Genomic DNA, 15,608 nt, shown 5'->3' on the forward strand with positions numbered 1-15,608 from the left:
TGAGGAGTTGGGGTAGCTGGTGGAGCCAGAAATGACCACAAAAACGGCGCTCACTCTGCACCCACTCTGCGTCAGCATGTGCTGGACAATTACTACTGCGGGATTCCCATTGTCCAAAGGAGGAAACTGAGGCTTGCAGAAACAGAACCACATGCCTTAGACAGTGACCCTCAGCTAGTGAGTGGCACACCCACAGTGAGATTCAATCATCCCAGGGGGTGGCCCTGCCCCAACTGCTGCCTATCCCAAGCCTGGGGCAGGCACTTGGCCAGCCAGGTGCTCACGGAGCCAGCCTGATGCGCAGACTCAGGCCAGAACCTCAGGTATCCAGTGGGGTCCATCTCCCTCCCACCATCCCAGGATGCATAAAACAGTTTTAGGGTGGGAGACAAGAATGAGCCTGGGAAGGGGGCCTCAGTCCCTGCATACTCAGCAAAGCTCCCCCTGCTCCTGACCTGGACAACAGCTGGGTCAGGAGGTGGGGGGAGTAGGCCAGAACCCCAGTGACTAGCTGGGCTCCTGCCATATCAAGACAAACAAGGTCTGTAAGGAAAGGATGAACCTTTCCTTACCTGTTCTGCCTCACTGGCCCCCTTAGAGCCGTCCACACATTCCCAGGCCCAGGGAGACGCCTTTCCAGGGGCCCAGCAGCTCATGCAGGCCTCTCCCCATCTGTTCCCAGGTCTGTTTCCCCAGGGGGGCTGTCAGAGGGCAAGGCCACATTTGAACCACCTCTGTGGGTATAAGACCCTTGTGCAAGAGGCTGTTCTGGATGAATGAATGAGTGAGTGAATAAATGATGGAACAAACCAATGCCACCCAACCTGCAGTTCCTTCCCGCGGTAGCCTGCACCCAGCACCATCATTGTTTCTGTCCATTGAAAAGGACCTCCACTGCATGAGACCAGCCCTGGCCCTCAGCCATCACCAGACAAGAAAACTGAGGCTCAGAGGGCCCAGGGCCTCCTGGGAGGTGGCAGCACCAGGATTCAACCCTAAACAGATGGACTCGGTCTGTGCCTTAGCCTCAGGACCTGCCCAGCCTTCATTTCCAAAGACAAATACACAAGCACTCACCTGGCCCACCCCACTCCACCCCACCCTAAGGGCACAACCATGCCCATTCCTGGGACAAGGACATTCAGGTGCAGAGCAGTCGAGGGCCTAACCCAAGGTCACAGAGTCATCAGGACGCACAGCAAGGTCTCAAACTCAAATGGCTGCCTCCATCCCTCATCATCTCTTCCACACGCCAAAGCTGCCTCCTTCCCCATCAACGCAATAAAGAAGGGAAGGGGGAGGGGGAGGGGAAAGGGGAGGGGAAAGGAGAGGAGGGAAGGCCCCCCCGCCCCAACCAGCCCGCAGCCGGCTCCTTTCTGGTCAGGGAGAAAGCCTCTAATGAAGGCCCTGCAGATGCCGCGAAGCTGGCAGTGTCAGCCTGGGAGCCCCGCGGAGCTGCGGGGCGCGCAGCTCTGCTCCCAATTAGCACACAGGTCCTCCATCAAAGCGCGCGCCGGCTGCCAGGAGCAGAGGCCGGAGGGACGGCCCTGCTAGCAGCGGGAGGAGGCCATGGCTCTCTGGCAGGCCCTGGCCTCTGCTCCTTGCCTTTCTGGGGGGGATGCAAACCCCCCCAGTCCCCCACACTCACTCACACCCTCTCCAATCAGCCAGCTCAGGGCAGACGCCGTCACCCCGGGGGACACACTAATGAAGATGGCCGACATTAATCTCTTCCCTCTCCCGACAGGTCAATTTATAGTTCCATGGGGAGCCCTGGCGCTCGGCCAGAGGGCCTGACATAACTCTCCCTATTCCCCGGGAGGACATCGGGGGTGGGCTAGATGGGGCAAGGGAGGCTGGAGACCCCCAAGACAGGACAGGGAGGGACCCTCTGCCTGAGCACCCACCATTACCATCCCAGCGAATCCAGGTGGGTAAGGACCTGGGCCCCTGAACTCAAAGGCAGAGGGTCAATCCTCGGCTTCTCAATCAAGGGCATCCTGCTCATAGGCAGAAGACCCCCAAGGAAGCAGGAGGCTTCTGACATCTGCTCCTTGTCAGCCTCAGGGGTATTCGGAGAGCCCTGTAAGGGACCCTTCTGCTTCTGCCAGCCTCCCCAGTGTTCATTCCTCAAAGACCTGTGAGCTGGCCACACAGGAGCTGGCCCTATGCTGGACCCTGGGGACACACCAACCTGGGCCCCAGCTCTCCCAGTCTGGGTCAGTGGGGTGGGGGGCAAGATGGAAGCGTCCTACCACATTGAGAGCAATAATGGAAGGATTTGCCAAGAGCTGGGGGCACCCATGGGAAAAGGCCTTCACTTCACCCACCTGACAAGGAGGTGGGAGTCTGGGAGGGCCACAGGGAGGAGGGGATGTAGCTGGGCCTTCAGGATGAGCAGTTCAGGTGGCTGGAAGACTTGGGGGAGGGGATGTGTGGGGAAGAGACCATCTCAGGCAGGGAAGACCCAGTGCTTAGGGCGTCTAAGACCAGGGTACATCCACTTCCCTGGGGTGAGGCCAGAGAGGGGGGCAGAGGAGACCGCTCAGAGGAGAGGTCCAGCCTCGAAAAGTGGCTCAGGAGGTTGGCCTAGTTTAGGTTTGTGGACAGCTGAAGAGTTTGGAAGCTCAGAGCTGCATTTAAAACGACAACTTTGGCAATGGCGTCCCAATGGACAGTCATGGATGGGGAGGAGGGGCTGGTATGTCCAGGGCAGATGGGGAATGGGGGGAGAAACGAAGGGAGGGCTGACTGGATGGACAGGCAGGTAGGAAGGCCACAGGCCTGGAGTCTCCGGTGTGGGTACGGGGTGGAAGTGATACCACAGCCCTGGGGTAGGATAAAGACTGGGGCCTGATGCTAAGCTTGTGAGCCTGGGAAGGTATCTTAGCAGGCCCCAAAGCCCGGGGCTGGGAGACGCCAGGACCCAAATGTTGGCCCGGGTTCAAAATTCTGAGCAGCACTAGACTACCTCCTGGAGGTAGTTCATCTCATTGGGCAGAGGTGAAGCCAGGGGGCTGTCCCCTTGCCAGACACTGGGGGAGGAGGCAGGGGCCTGCCAAGGACTGGGTGTGTGGCTAGGCAGCCCCACCATGCTGGACAGAGCCCTCAGGCCGGAAGCATGTGGACCAGGCTGCCCCCATCTCACCCAGTTCCAGAGCCTGACCCTACTTCCGCATTAAATTGGTGCTCCTAGAATCCCAGCCGAATGGATGACCCTTCCTCTAGGCCCTGGACCCTCCCCATTTCCTCCCCTCCTTCAGGGCTACCTACCAGGTCTCATCTAATCCCCTCGGGCACCGTGGGGGTGTCTCCTTTTCCCTAGGCTGGACACCCAAGGCCAGGGAGCTAAGGGGCCTTGTTTAAAACCTCTCAGCTTCTAGGCGCTAGTCAGGAGGGAACCAGGGTCCAACTGACCCCAAAGCACACACTCTAAAGGAAAGGAGGAAAAAGAACAAGGCTGAAATAAAAAACGCAAGCGCTTACAGTGGCTGCATTATGGTGGTGGGACAATGGATGATTTTTTTTTCTTCTTTTCTACAATGAAATATTCATAGGCTCACTCTGTCGCTATGAGTGTCCTGGAGGGGTGAGCTCCCACTGTAGAGTCAAGCAGCCCCAGGGGCAAATCCTGGCTGGCCACTTGCTAGCCGGGGACCTTGAGCGAGCCATTTGCCCACTCTTAGCCTCCGTTTTCTCATCTGTACAATGGGGACAAACACCCCCTACTTCAGAGGAACGGTCACGGCTGGCGCACAGTAGGCGCGCAATAAGTGCCAGCCTTTGAGCATCACACCCCCGCGTCCTCGCCACCTGTCTGGCCTCCAGAGGGAACTTGAGACGCCCCCACGTGCCAGACGCGGATGCTGGGCGGGCATCGGGCCCCCGGGGCTGGCGCCCACCCCCCGCCCCCCGCCGCGCCCGCGCTGTCCCCTTACCCTGGCGGCCGGAGGGCCGGCATCGGTCCCGCAGGAGAGCCCGGGCAGCGGGGCCGGGCTCCGGAGCGCGGGGCGCGGGCGCGAGCAGGGCGCGCGGGGGCGCGGGCCGCGCGCTCCGGGCCGTGCGCCCCGCGGCCGCCGCGTCCTCGCCTCCAGCGCGGGCCCCGCGCGCCCCGGCCGGCCCGGGGGCAGGCCCTGCGCAGCGCCGCGCCGGGTGGGGGGCGGGCCTCGCGGGCCCTGGAGAGGCGCCCGGGCGGCGCGGGCTCCCGGCGGGCGCGGGCGGCGCCGCTGCGGTGGCCCCGCCGCTGAGTGGTGGGACGCGATTTACTGGCTGCAATTCCCGGCGCCCCTCGATGGCACTTAAGAGAGACCGGGAGGGAGCCGAGGAGAGCGGGCGGAGGGCGGGCGGGCGGAGGAGGGGCGGCGGGAGCCGTGCGCGCCGGCGGGGGAGGGGCGCGGGCGGGCGCGGGCGGGGGCGGGCGGGCGGGAGGTGGGGAGAGGCCCGGATGGAGGCGGCGGGCGGCCGCGGCGCGCCGGGCTGGGGTAGGGGGGGGCCCTGCCTCCAGCCCCCGCCCACCCGCGCCCAGCCCCCCACGCACGGCGCCGCTGCTGGGGGTGAGGCCAGCCCCCACTCCACCGGCTCTCCCCACCCCACACCTTCAGAAAACCGCCACCAGCCCCCCCCCGCCCACCGTCCCTCCCTCACCGACCCCCCCTTCTAACTGGCCTGTGCCACCCCCACCCGCATCCCCACGGCCACCAGAGATCAGAAACTCTAGGCCCACGGGCCCAATCCAGCCTGAAGCCAGGCTTGCGTGACACCATAGTATTTTTTGTTTTTAATTGGAATTAATTCTCATCGTTTAAAAATCGGGAATTTTCTCATAAAAATCCACCGATCAGCTCGGTTTGGAGAAGAGAAGGCCCGGGTAGCAGCCTCCCCCTCGTGCATTCCGCTTGCCAGCCGTCTGTCAAGACGCGGGCCCGCAGCTGGCCTCAGTCCCCACTAGGCCCACCTGCCTGGCCTGGGAGGCGCGCGAGTTCTCCCGCCCAAGCCTGCCATAGCCCAGTGCCTCTCTGCAGGTCCCCCTCTGTGGATGGCCACCCCCACCCCCTAAGGCCCCTCTTCTGGGAAGCTTCCCGGGACTGCCCCCCGAGTGGCCACCCAGTCCCTCTGTGCAGCCACAGCCCCAGTGGAGGTGGTGGCGCCTGCTCCGCCCCGCCTGAGTCCTCCCTGGCTGGCACCGCGGCCTCTGCGGCTGTGCTCTCCCCACAAGGCTGCTGCTCTCTGGCTGGATTTTCCCTCCGTCCTGGCTCTGGGCCTGGCCCACAGTAGGCGCTCAGTAAGTGTTGGCTGAGCAGCAACCGAAGAAGAAAGGCCGGGATTGGGATTCCACAAGGCAGCCTGGGCCGTGGCAGGCACAGGGCACCGGTCCCTGCAGCTGATGTTCATTTTAAAAGCCCCGAATGTTCATTCGGGGTGGCTCTTGCCAACCAAGGAAGCTAATGATTTCCAAGCTCATTTTTCTCCACCTTAATCCCACTGCCAAGGCTGCCAGGCCTCTGTTGCTGCTGCCCTCAGACTGGGATCAGATCCCTCCAGAAGGTACAGTCTGCCTGGGGACTGTCCAGGAGGGCCCGCAGGGTCCAGCTGTGCCACCCTGGCACCTGTGAGGCCACAGCCAGGTCTCAGGGTCACAGGGTCTGAGGGCAGCAGCTGGCCAGTGTCCCTGGGGGCAGGAGAGAGGGACAGATTAGCTTAGACAGCCCCCCAGGGCCAACACAGCTCTACTGACTCCCCGAGCAGGTGCCGGGGTACCCCTTCATGCTGCTGCTTCCTGAGCAGAGGACAAGGGGGAGTTGGACAAGAGCTGCCCCTTCCCAGCCACCAGACGCATCTCAGGTTTTACTAAAAATCTGTGTCACAAACCCAGCCAAACACCAGCATCCCATTTTACAGAGAAGAAACAGGTTCAGAGTGGGTGACCTTGCCAAGGTCACAAGGCTGACAGGGCACTAAGCCAGGAGCTTATGCACCCCCCAAAGTGTCCCTACCCTGAAGGGAAGCAAGACCCCCCTCAGGGTTAGATCCAGAGCTAAGTCCAGGAGGTGGGACTGGTCTGCAGTGCGGGAGAGGCAGGCACCTGCATCCCAGAGCTGTCTCCAGACAGGTCTCCCTCCTGGAGCCTTGCACAACCTGGGCAGATGCCCAGGACCGGTCCCCACCTCCTCAACTACTCCCTTGCCACAGCGGCCTGGCCAGTTGCCCTCCTCACTGAGGGGGCAGGAAAACAGGCCTAGCTCGACAGCCAGCAACCACACACAAGCCACAGACCACCTTCCTAGGCCTCAGTGTGCCCATCTGTCATGTGGGGGAACACCCCCAGCCTCTATGGGCTTTTATGGGGGAGTGGGGGCAAACAAGACAGCTGATGATGGGCAAGGAAGAGGGAAAACCGGGGAGTTAATGCTCCAGCTCTGAGCAGGTCTGGGTTCACATCCTGACTTCCCGATCACCTAGCTGTGACTCACCTGCTCGAGGCCTCAGCTCCCTCATCTGTAAAAACAGTAGGGGGGATTATAAAACCAACAGACTCAAGAGACTGTAATGAGGCTGAAAGGACAATGCATGGTCGGGACCTCAGCACAATCTGACAATCCCAAGGCCTAAGACCTGTGACCTTGAAGGTGGAAACAGGAAAAAGGAGCAGCTAAACACACGGACCCTGGAAGGTTCACATCCAGCTCTGCTGTACCAGCCTGTGTGGCCTTGGGCAAGTTACCTAACCTTACTGGCCTCAGTTGCTCTGTCTGTAAAGTGGGGTTATTAATGACAGTTCTCACCTTATCAGGTTGTGCTGGGGCTTAAATTAGGTAACTCAGGTTCTGTACTTAGAACAGCACCTGGCACCAGTAACACTCAAACAGCATTAGTTTGCTTCTCATTACTCTCGAGATTATGAAGGCAACCAGTCCCAAGCTCAAGGAGATGCTCCTGCTGTCCCCAGGAGACCGTGGACCTGATTTTTCATTCAGAAAATAATCAGACAGACCTACGTTCAAATTCTACCTCTGCCAGCTGGCACCTCTAGGCAGGCCTCAGTTTCCTCAGCCGTGAAGTGGGGACACAGCACCTACCACAGCTGCTCTCCAGCTACGCCTGAGCCTCACCCTCCCATTGCCTCTCACCAGCTCTCCAGTGAAATGAAGACAGCTCAGTTGGGGACTCTGACCACAGCCCCAACAGTGGCCACATAGGGCACCAGACCCAGAGCAGCCCCTTGTCCACATGTCTGAGAGCCCCAGGGCTGCCTAGGCAGGTGGCTGGGGGACCAGCTGAGCCTCTCAGGGCCCAGATTGTTCCAGAAGCCATGGACGGGTCCCACCTGGAGAGAGGGATGAGGGCCCCTCAGAGAGGCCTTTCCTGACCCCCTAGCTCCAGTCATTCCCAGTTTTCCTGTTTCTATGGTAACGACCATTATCTAAAGTCATCCTTCTTCACCTGTAAGTTATCTGTCTTTGCCCTCCCTCACCCAGGGTCCATGAGTGTGGGGATTTTCGTCTGTCTTGATCCCTGCTAGACCTCTAGCATCTAGAACAGTGCAAAGCACATAGTAGGTGCTCAACAAATATATGCCACTGAATAAGGATTCTCAGATGGTAACACTTAGCTAAAAGGCTGGGATGGCGGAGCCCCTGCCTGTGTGTAGCTCCCCTTCCTGGGAGACAGCCCCATCCAGCTGTGGTCCCTTCCTTCTCTCCGTCTCCCCACAGCAGGGGTGAGGAGGCCTGGAGTTGGTCGCCTCTACAGCCAGGAAGCATGTCACTTTCACTGCAGTGCAACTGGGTTTCTTGGGCGAGGGAGGGACCTGGGCAATTTTCTGGCTCACAGCTCATTCCAGAGCTGCCTGGTGACACAGACGTCCCAGCCCCCGCAGGCCCAGGGAGGCCCTGCTCCAGCAGATGCAGCCTGGGATTCCCACCCTTGTGCCACCCACTGGGGCTGAAGGGGCTTGCCGACTGAGCCCCAGGATGTCATCTGGGGGCTGGGCTTCCGTCCCCAGCCCCAGCCCCAGCCCCTCACGTGTGCACAGCACTCCCCCGTTACAGTTTACAAAGTGCGTTCACAGACATTATCACGTCGGCTCCTAAACGCCCCCTAAAAACCACAATAAATCTCTCGCTCTGGCTCCCGAGCCCACCGGCTGCTGCGTAATCAGTGAGCAGAGAGGCCTCAGGGCCCAGAGCCTGCCAAAGCCGATGCAGCGCCAGCAGGGGCAGAGGGGGCTCCACGTGGGCGGGTGGCAGGTGGCGGGTGGCAGGCCCAGCTGGGGCGCTGCGGGAGCGAGGAGCCTGCCGGAGGCCCAATCCTGCAGAGGGAAAATCAAAAAATGCTGTCTCAACACACAGTGTCTCCTGGAAGATGGGACCAGCAGGTCTTGAGGGGAGGTGATGGGGACCCAGGGGCGGGGCAAAGTCTAGGAAGGGGCTGAGTGCTCCTTAGTACTAGTAGCATCATTGAGGAGGGGTAGCTAGGAGGTAAACATGGTTCTCAGTCCAGCACTTGGGGCCCAGGGACAGTCAGCCCAGCTGGCTTCTCCCGCTCTGCTCCTCTTCATTCCTAGATAACAGCCCTCCACCAGCGCGGGCCCGCTGGCTATGGGCTCCTGCGGCAGGGCTCCCCATGTACCAAGCCTTTGCACGCTTGGCCGTTCTTTTTGTCTGCAAGATCCTTCCCGCTGTGTTGAAGTCCTAACCTTCCTTGAAGGGAAGTTGAGAACTCTTTCACCTGGAGATCCCTCCCCAGCTTCTGGAAGCCACACTTGGGCCCCAGAGCTGCATCTGGGTTCCCCTCCCTTAACTGTCACAAGTCCCTTTACCACTTTGTACCTCATGCCCCAGGACAGGGGCTGTATCGTGCTGCCTTTGCAATGGCCCAGAGCCCCCGCACACAGAAGGGGTGCCTGTGAAGGACAGTGACACGGCAATGGCATGAGGCCTCAGGCTTGTAGGAGGAGGTGAGACCCCACGTGACAGACACAGCCAGCACCGCTCCTGTGTTTGCAGTCCAGCCACTGGCCTTGGGCAGCCCCAGAGAAAGATTCCTCCAAATGTCTGAGCCGAATCAGCCAGCGGCTGCGGTTGGGTTTTGTTTTTTTCACATTTCCCTTGATTCTCAGAGTTATAGGAGCTCAACTTACAAACTATGGAAAGTTCAAGAAGTTTAAATAAGCAGGGCGAGGGAGGGCCTGGTGTAAGGGGGCGGTGGCCGCCCTGGCAGGCTTCCCTCCCGCAGCCTGCCCCGTAAGCCTTGGGCTGGACCTCCAGGCCGCAGAGGTGGCTGATCTGTCACAGTGGCGGTTGTGGCAGTGTCACAGCAGGCGTGAAGCAGGTGGCAGCTTCTCTGTGGTCACCTATGAAAGGATCTAGCATTTCTGCTTTCCCTGGTTATCAAAACCAGCTGCCAGACCTGAGCCTTCGTCGGGGGTCCGGGGGCACCATAGGCCCTGTGAAGTGTTCATGCTGCGATGTCTGAAGCCTGATAGAGGCAGAGGGAGTGGGGGAACTGGAGGTGGGAGGTGACTCATAGGGCAGATGTCCTCCCTCCCAGGGGACACTGGACCCCCTCCATGAGACCCTTGAGCCCACAGCCAGAGGACTAGGAGAGCAGAGCCCAGGCAGCCCCAGGGCCTGGCTCCTTGGCCTGGTATCCCAGCTCCTTCCCCCAGGAAGGGACTTGTATCCAGAAGCACCAAGAATTCTTACAATGTAACAATCAAAGGACAAGTAGACCAATTTTTTTTTTTTTTTTTTTTTTTTTTTTTTTTTTTTTTTTTTTTGAGACTGAGTCTCGCCCTGTTGCCCAGGCTAGAGTGCAGTGGCGCAGTCTTGGCTCACTGCAACCTCTGCCTCCCGGCTTCAAGCAATTCTCTGCCTCAGCCTCCCGAGTAGCTGGGATTACAGGCGCCCATCACCACACCTGGCTAATTTTTTGTATCGTTAGTAGAGACAGGGTTTCACTCGAACTCCTGACCTTGTGATCCACCCGCCTCGGCCTCCCAAAGTGCTGGGATTACAGGGGTGAGCCACCACGCCCAGCCCAAATAGACCAATTTTTAAATGGGCAAAAGATTGGAATAGAATTTCTCCAAAGAAGATATTCAAATAGCCAGGTGCAGTGGTTCACGCCTGTAATTCCAGCACTTTGGGAGGCCAAGGTGGGCAGATCACCTGAGGTCAGGAGTTTGAGATCAGCCTAGCCAACATGATGAAACCCTGTCTCTACTAAAAATACAAAAATTAGCTGGGTGTGGTGGCAGGCGCCTGTAGTCCCAGCTACTTGGGAGGCTGAGGCAGGAGAAATGCTTGAACCTAGGAGGTGGAGGTTGCAGTGAGCCGAGATCACATCACTTCCTGGGTGACGGAGTGAAGCCGTGTCTCAAAAAAAAAAAAAAAAAAAAGCTTGACATCATTAGTCACTAGTCAAAATCACAATGAGAAGCTATTTAATACCCACTGGGATATCAAAAAGACAAGCAATAACACGTGTTGGTGAATATTTGCAGAAATTGGAATACATGTGCTTTGCTGGTGGGGATATGAAATGGTGCAGCCACTGTGAAAACTATCTAGCCATTTAGCAAAATATTAAAAAATGAGTTATTCTATGACCTAGCAGCTTCACTCCTAAGTATACACACCCAAAAGAAGGGAAAGTATATGTCCACATGAAAACCTGAACACAAATGTTTCCAGCAGCATTTTTTTTTTTTCCTGAGATGGAGTTTCAGTCTTGTTGCCCAGGTTGGAGTGCAATGGCGCGATCTCAGCTCACTGCAACCTCTGCCTCCCAGGTTCAAGTGATTCTCCTGCCTCAGCCTCCCTAGTAGCTGGGATTACAGGCATGTACCACCATGCCCAGCTAATTTTTGTATTTTTAGTAGAGACGAGGTTTCACCATGTTGGTCAGGCTGGTCTCGAACTGCTGACCTTAGGTGATGCACCTGCCTTGGCCTCCCAAAGTGCTGATATTACAGGCATGAACCACCATGCCTGGCCCCAGCAGCATTCATGAGCTCCGTAAAGTAGAAACAACCCATATGTCCACTCACGGATGAATGGATAAACAAGATGTGGCATATCCATACAGGGGAATATTATTCAGCCATAAAAAGGAGTGAAGTACCCATTCATGCTACTACATGATGAATCTTAAAACACGTTATGCTAAGTGAAGGAAGCCAGACACATATTGTCTGGATTCCATTCATTTAAAATGTCCAAAATTGGAAAATCCATACAGACAGAAAGTAGATTAGTGGTTGCCAGGGGCTGGAGAAAAGGGGGTATTGGAGAGTGATTTCTAATGGATATGGAGTTTCTTTTGGAGATTATTGAAATGTTTTGGAATTAGATATCGGTGATGATTAAAAACCACTGAATTATATGCCTTAAAAGGATGAATTACATGGTATGTGAGTTTTATCTTAATAAAACCGTTTATTATTTATTTATTTAGAGACAGTCTCGTTCTGTCCCCCAGGCTGCAGTGCAGCGTTGTGATCACGGCTCACTGCAGCCTCGAACTCTTGGGCTTAAGTGATCCTCCCGCCTCAGCCTCATGAGCAGCTGGGACTACAGGCATGCATCATTACACCTGGCTAATTTTTTAAATTTTTAGTAGAGAAGAGTTCTCACTATGTTGCCCAAGCCTGTCTCAAACTACTGAGCTCAAGGAAGCCTCCCACCTTGGCCTCCCACAGTGCTGTGATTACAGATGTGGGGCACCATGCCTGGCCAATAAAACTGTTTTTTCAAAAAATAGGGTCCCCACACCTCAGTGTATTCCACAGGCCCCTGGGAGCCAGCCCTGCTCTCTGCCCAGGCTCAGCCCCTGCCCGTCTGAAGCCACCATCCTGGGACAATGAGACACAATGGGGGCAGGGATGCCAGGAGCAGACATGCTGAGGTGGTCAGGGCTTCCTTCACTGGGTCCAGCTGCGTCCTGCCTTGGACCTTTCGCTCTGGCTGTTCCTTCTTCCTGCAGTACTCTTCCCTTTGTCCTGCTCATCCTCCAGAGCTCAGCTCAGTGTGCTGGTCCGCAGAGGGGCCTTGCCTGACCCTACACCCTTGTAACTGATTCTCAGTCTCAGTCCTCTCCCAGTTCCCAACGTTTGACACACTCATGGGGCCAGCGCAAAGCGGATGTACAGTCAACGTTATGTGTGAAGCAGGGGCAAGTAGCTCAGTGAGAGGCTGATGGTGTTTAGGAGGGGTGAGTTGCTGGGGGAGTGGACATCCACCCCACGAATCAGGAAGCCACGAGGATGAGGAGGGGGCGAGCTGGACTCAGATTCTAGAATGATCCCTTTGGTTGTTCTGCAGGGGATGGACCAGCAGTACCAGGCTGGAGACATGAGGCCGGATAGAGGCCATGGCCTTACTCCAGGCCTGGAGAGGCAGGGCCCAGCCTTGGGCAGAGGATGCACTGGAGGAGGGGAGGGGTACACTTCAGAGAAATTTGGGAGCCAAAATCAGAGTGACTTGGGGATGGCAACAATGTGAGGGAGGGGGAGCCCAGGATGGCACCAGGTTCTGGTGGTGTGAAGGGCCAGGTAAGGATGGGGACGTTTCTAAGTTCGGGAGCACTGTAGGAGGAGCACATCTGGTGTGGCTGACTCTGAGAGGCTGACTCTGAGACCCCAGCAAGCAGTGCCACCCCCACTTATTAAGTCCATCCTCGTACCCCATGACACTTCCCATGTCCATCTCCCTTGACATCCAATTGCCGAGGTCAGGTCTCCACAGCCCCTACCTGGTCAAAGCCTCCTGCCGTCAAACCAGGTGCCTTTTCTCATTTGTCCTCCATGGTGCCAACAGTTAAAATCAGCACAGCTTGGTCATTCTCCAGCTCAGAAACCTTTGATTGCTCCCTACTGCTCTCTGAACAAAGTCCAGATGCTCCAACTAGGTCCATGAGACCCTCCAGGGCCGGCCCACTTGGCTTTGCAGCCTCCCCTGCGCCTGCCCCGTTCCCGCACTCCCATCCCACCCCGCACACTCTCCTCTGCTCGGTGCCTTTGCTCCTGCCACACTTCCCACCCCAGATGCCCTGCCCCTTGCTCCCTTTCCCGAGTGAGCCTCAGCAGCAGGGAGCCTCCACTCTAGTAGTCTTTGCTGGAACCCAAACCAGGGGACGTGGCTGGACCAGGAATTTTTTCTTTTTGTTCATTTAATTTTAAAAAAAATTAAAAAAAAAAAAAACTTTTTAGAGACAGGTTCTCTCTCTGTTGCCCAGGCTGGAGTGCAGTGGTGCAATCATAGCTCACTGCAACCTCAAACTCCTGGGCTCAAGGGATTCTCCCGCCTTAGCCTCCTGAATAGCTGGGACTACAGGTGCACACCACCACACCTGGCTAATTTTTAAATTTTTTGTAGAGACGGGCTCTCCGTCTCAAGACCCAGGCTGGTCTTGAACTCCTGAGCTCAAGTGATCCTCCCGCCTCAGCCTCCCAAAGTGATGGGATTACAGGCATGAGCCACTGTGGTTGGCCAGTTTTTTCTGATAGTGACTTTATTTTAAATGACATAGAAATATGTAACAATCATAGTGGGACATGGTGGTGCACACCTGTAGTCCCAGCTACTCAGGAGGCTGAGGTGGGAGGATCCTGTGAGCCCAGGAGTTCAAGGCTGCAGTGAGTTGTGTTCGCACCACTGCACTTCAACCTGGGTGACAGAGTGAGACCCTGTTTCTTAAAACAATTTTATTTAATAATTAAAAAAAGACCTTAAATTGGAAAGATCATATTGTGCGCCTGGTTGAGAAGTTGTCCCAGGCTCAGACACACAATGTCAAAGTCCTGGAGAACAGGGACCCTGTCTGTCAAGTTCATGGATGTGGCCCCAGCACCTGGGATCACTTGTCTGGGTGCCAAGGTGGGGTGGGGGGAATGGTGAGAAGAGGAATGGGCATGGAGAGTAGGGAAGGAAGGAGGGAGGACAGGAAGGAGGGTGGGAGATATTGGGGGTTGAGTGGGTGGGTGGGGGGATGAGTGTGGGGGCGTTCATACCAGCCCACGGGCCACTTTTTTTTTTTGAGATAGAATCTCGCTCTGTTGCCCAGGCTGGAGTGCAGTGGCGCGATCTCAGCTCACTGCAACCTCCGTCTCCTAGATTCAAGCGATTCTCCTGCCTGCCTCAGCCTCCCAAGTAGCTGGGATTACAGATGCCTGCCACTACGCCTGCCTAATTTTTGTATTTTTAGTAGAGACAGGGTTTCACCATGTTGGCCAGGCTGGTCTCGAACTCCTGACCCGAAGTGATCCGCCGGCCTCGGCTTCTTAAAGTGCTGGGATTACAGGCATGAGCCACCTCGCCTAGCCACCCATGGGCCACTTTAGGCCCAGCCCCTAGTCCAGAGCTCAGAGAGGCCAGGATGGGATCCACATAGTCCTATGAACTGCTGGGGTGCAGAGGTCCCCAGCTCTCCGATCCACAGGGTTGCCAAGCTGGAACCCCCGCTTGGCCATGGGCACCTGACCATTTGGCATCCTTGTCCTGTAGCCTCCCTAAGGGCCTCAGCTGAGCCTGTAGGCCCGGCTGGCCTTCCAGCCAAATTGACCAGATCTCTCGGGAATCATCCTTGACACCTCTGCTCACTCCCTCTCTCCTACATCCAATCCATCAGCAAATCCTGTTAGATTATTTTCAGAGCCTCCTCTCTGTCTCCCTGTCCTGCCCTGGCCCTTCCCTCCATCTATTCCCAACTCAGCAGCCAGAGGGATCCTTTTAAATGGTGCATCCGGGAGGCCTCACCATCTGGCCCCCATTTCCTCCCTGAGCTCATCTGCCACCTCCTCCCTGCCACTTCCCTGCAGCCACATTGGCTCCTGTTACTCCCCGACTGTGCCAGGCACGCTCCCCGCTCAGGGCCTTTGCTCTCTGCCTGGAAGGAATGCTCTTCCCCCAGAGCTACCTTCTCACCTCCTCACCCGCTTCCTGTCTTTGCTCAGATGCCACTTTCTCAATGAGACCTTCCATGGACACCTATTTATAATTGAAAAAAACAAATGTATCCTCTTTCTGCCCTTCCCTGTTTTATTTTTCTCCTTAGCACTTAGCATTCTTGATCACAATATATGTTGCTTCCTTATTATGTTTTTTGTCTGTTTCTGTCCATTGGAATGTGATCTACAGGGGGGCAGGGGTGTTATCTGTCTTGTCCACTGTTGTGTCCCCAGCACAGAGCATGGGGCCTATAGGGCTCACATTAGATGCTCCAAAGACACGTGCAGTATGAATGAATGAGTGAATGAATAAACGAACCTCGGCCGGGCGCAGTGGCTCACACCTATAATCCCAGCACTTTGGGAGGCCGAGGCAGGCAGATCACAAGGTCAGGAGTTTGAGACCAGCTTGGCAAACATGGTGAAACCCCGTCTCTACTAAAAATACAAAAATTAGCTGGGCATGGTGGCACGTGCCTGTAATCCCAGCTACTTGGGAGGCTGAGGCACAAGAATCGCTTGAACCCGGGAGGCGGAGGTTGCAGTGAGCCGAGATAGTGCCACTGCACTCCAGCCTGGGTGACTGAGTGAGACTCCATCTCAAAATAATTAATTAATTAATTAATTAATTAATTAAAATAACAAAAACAAAAACAAAAAA

The 15,608-nt window shown here is 56.5% G+C and overlaps 1 protein-coding gene across 1 annotated transcript in view; it reads right to left on the minus strand.

Moving 5' to 3' along the window:
* The window catches only part of TCF20 (transcription factor 20), a 183,003-nt gene extending 178,732 nt beyond the window's left edge, over nt 1–4,271 (minus strand). Inside the window, exon 1 of the transcript XR_010125907.1 lies at nt 3,939–4,271. The gene's annotated coding sequence lies outside the window, so the exon portion shown is untranslated. The remainder of the gene's footprint in view (nt 1–3,938) is intronic.
* Between the last annotated feature and the right edge of the window lie 11,337 nt (nt 4,272–15,608).

Source organism: Pongo pygmaeus, chromosome 23 (genome assembly GCF_028885625.2).
Source record: "Pongo pygmaeus isolate AG05252 chromosome 23, NHGRI_mPonPyg2-v2.0_pri, whole genome shotgun sequence".
NCBI classification, from domain to species: Eukaryota; Metazoa; Chordata; class Mammalia; order Primates; family Hominidae; genus Pongo; species Pongo pygmaeus.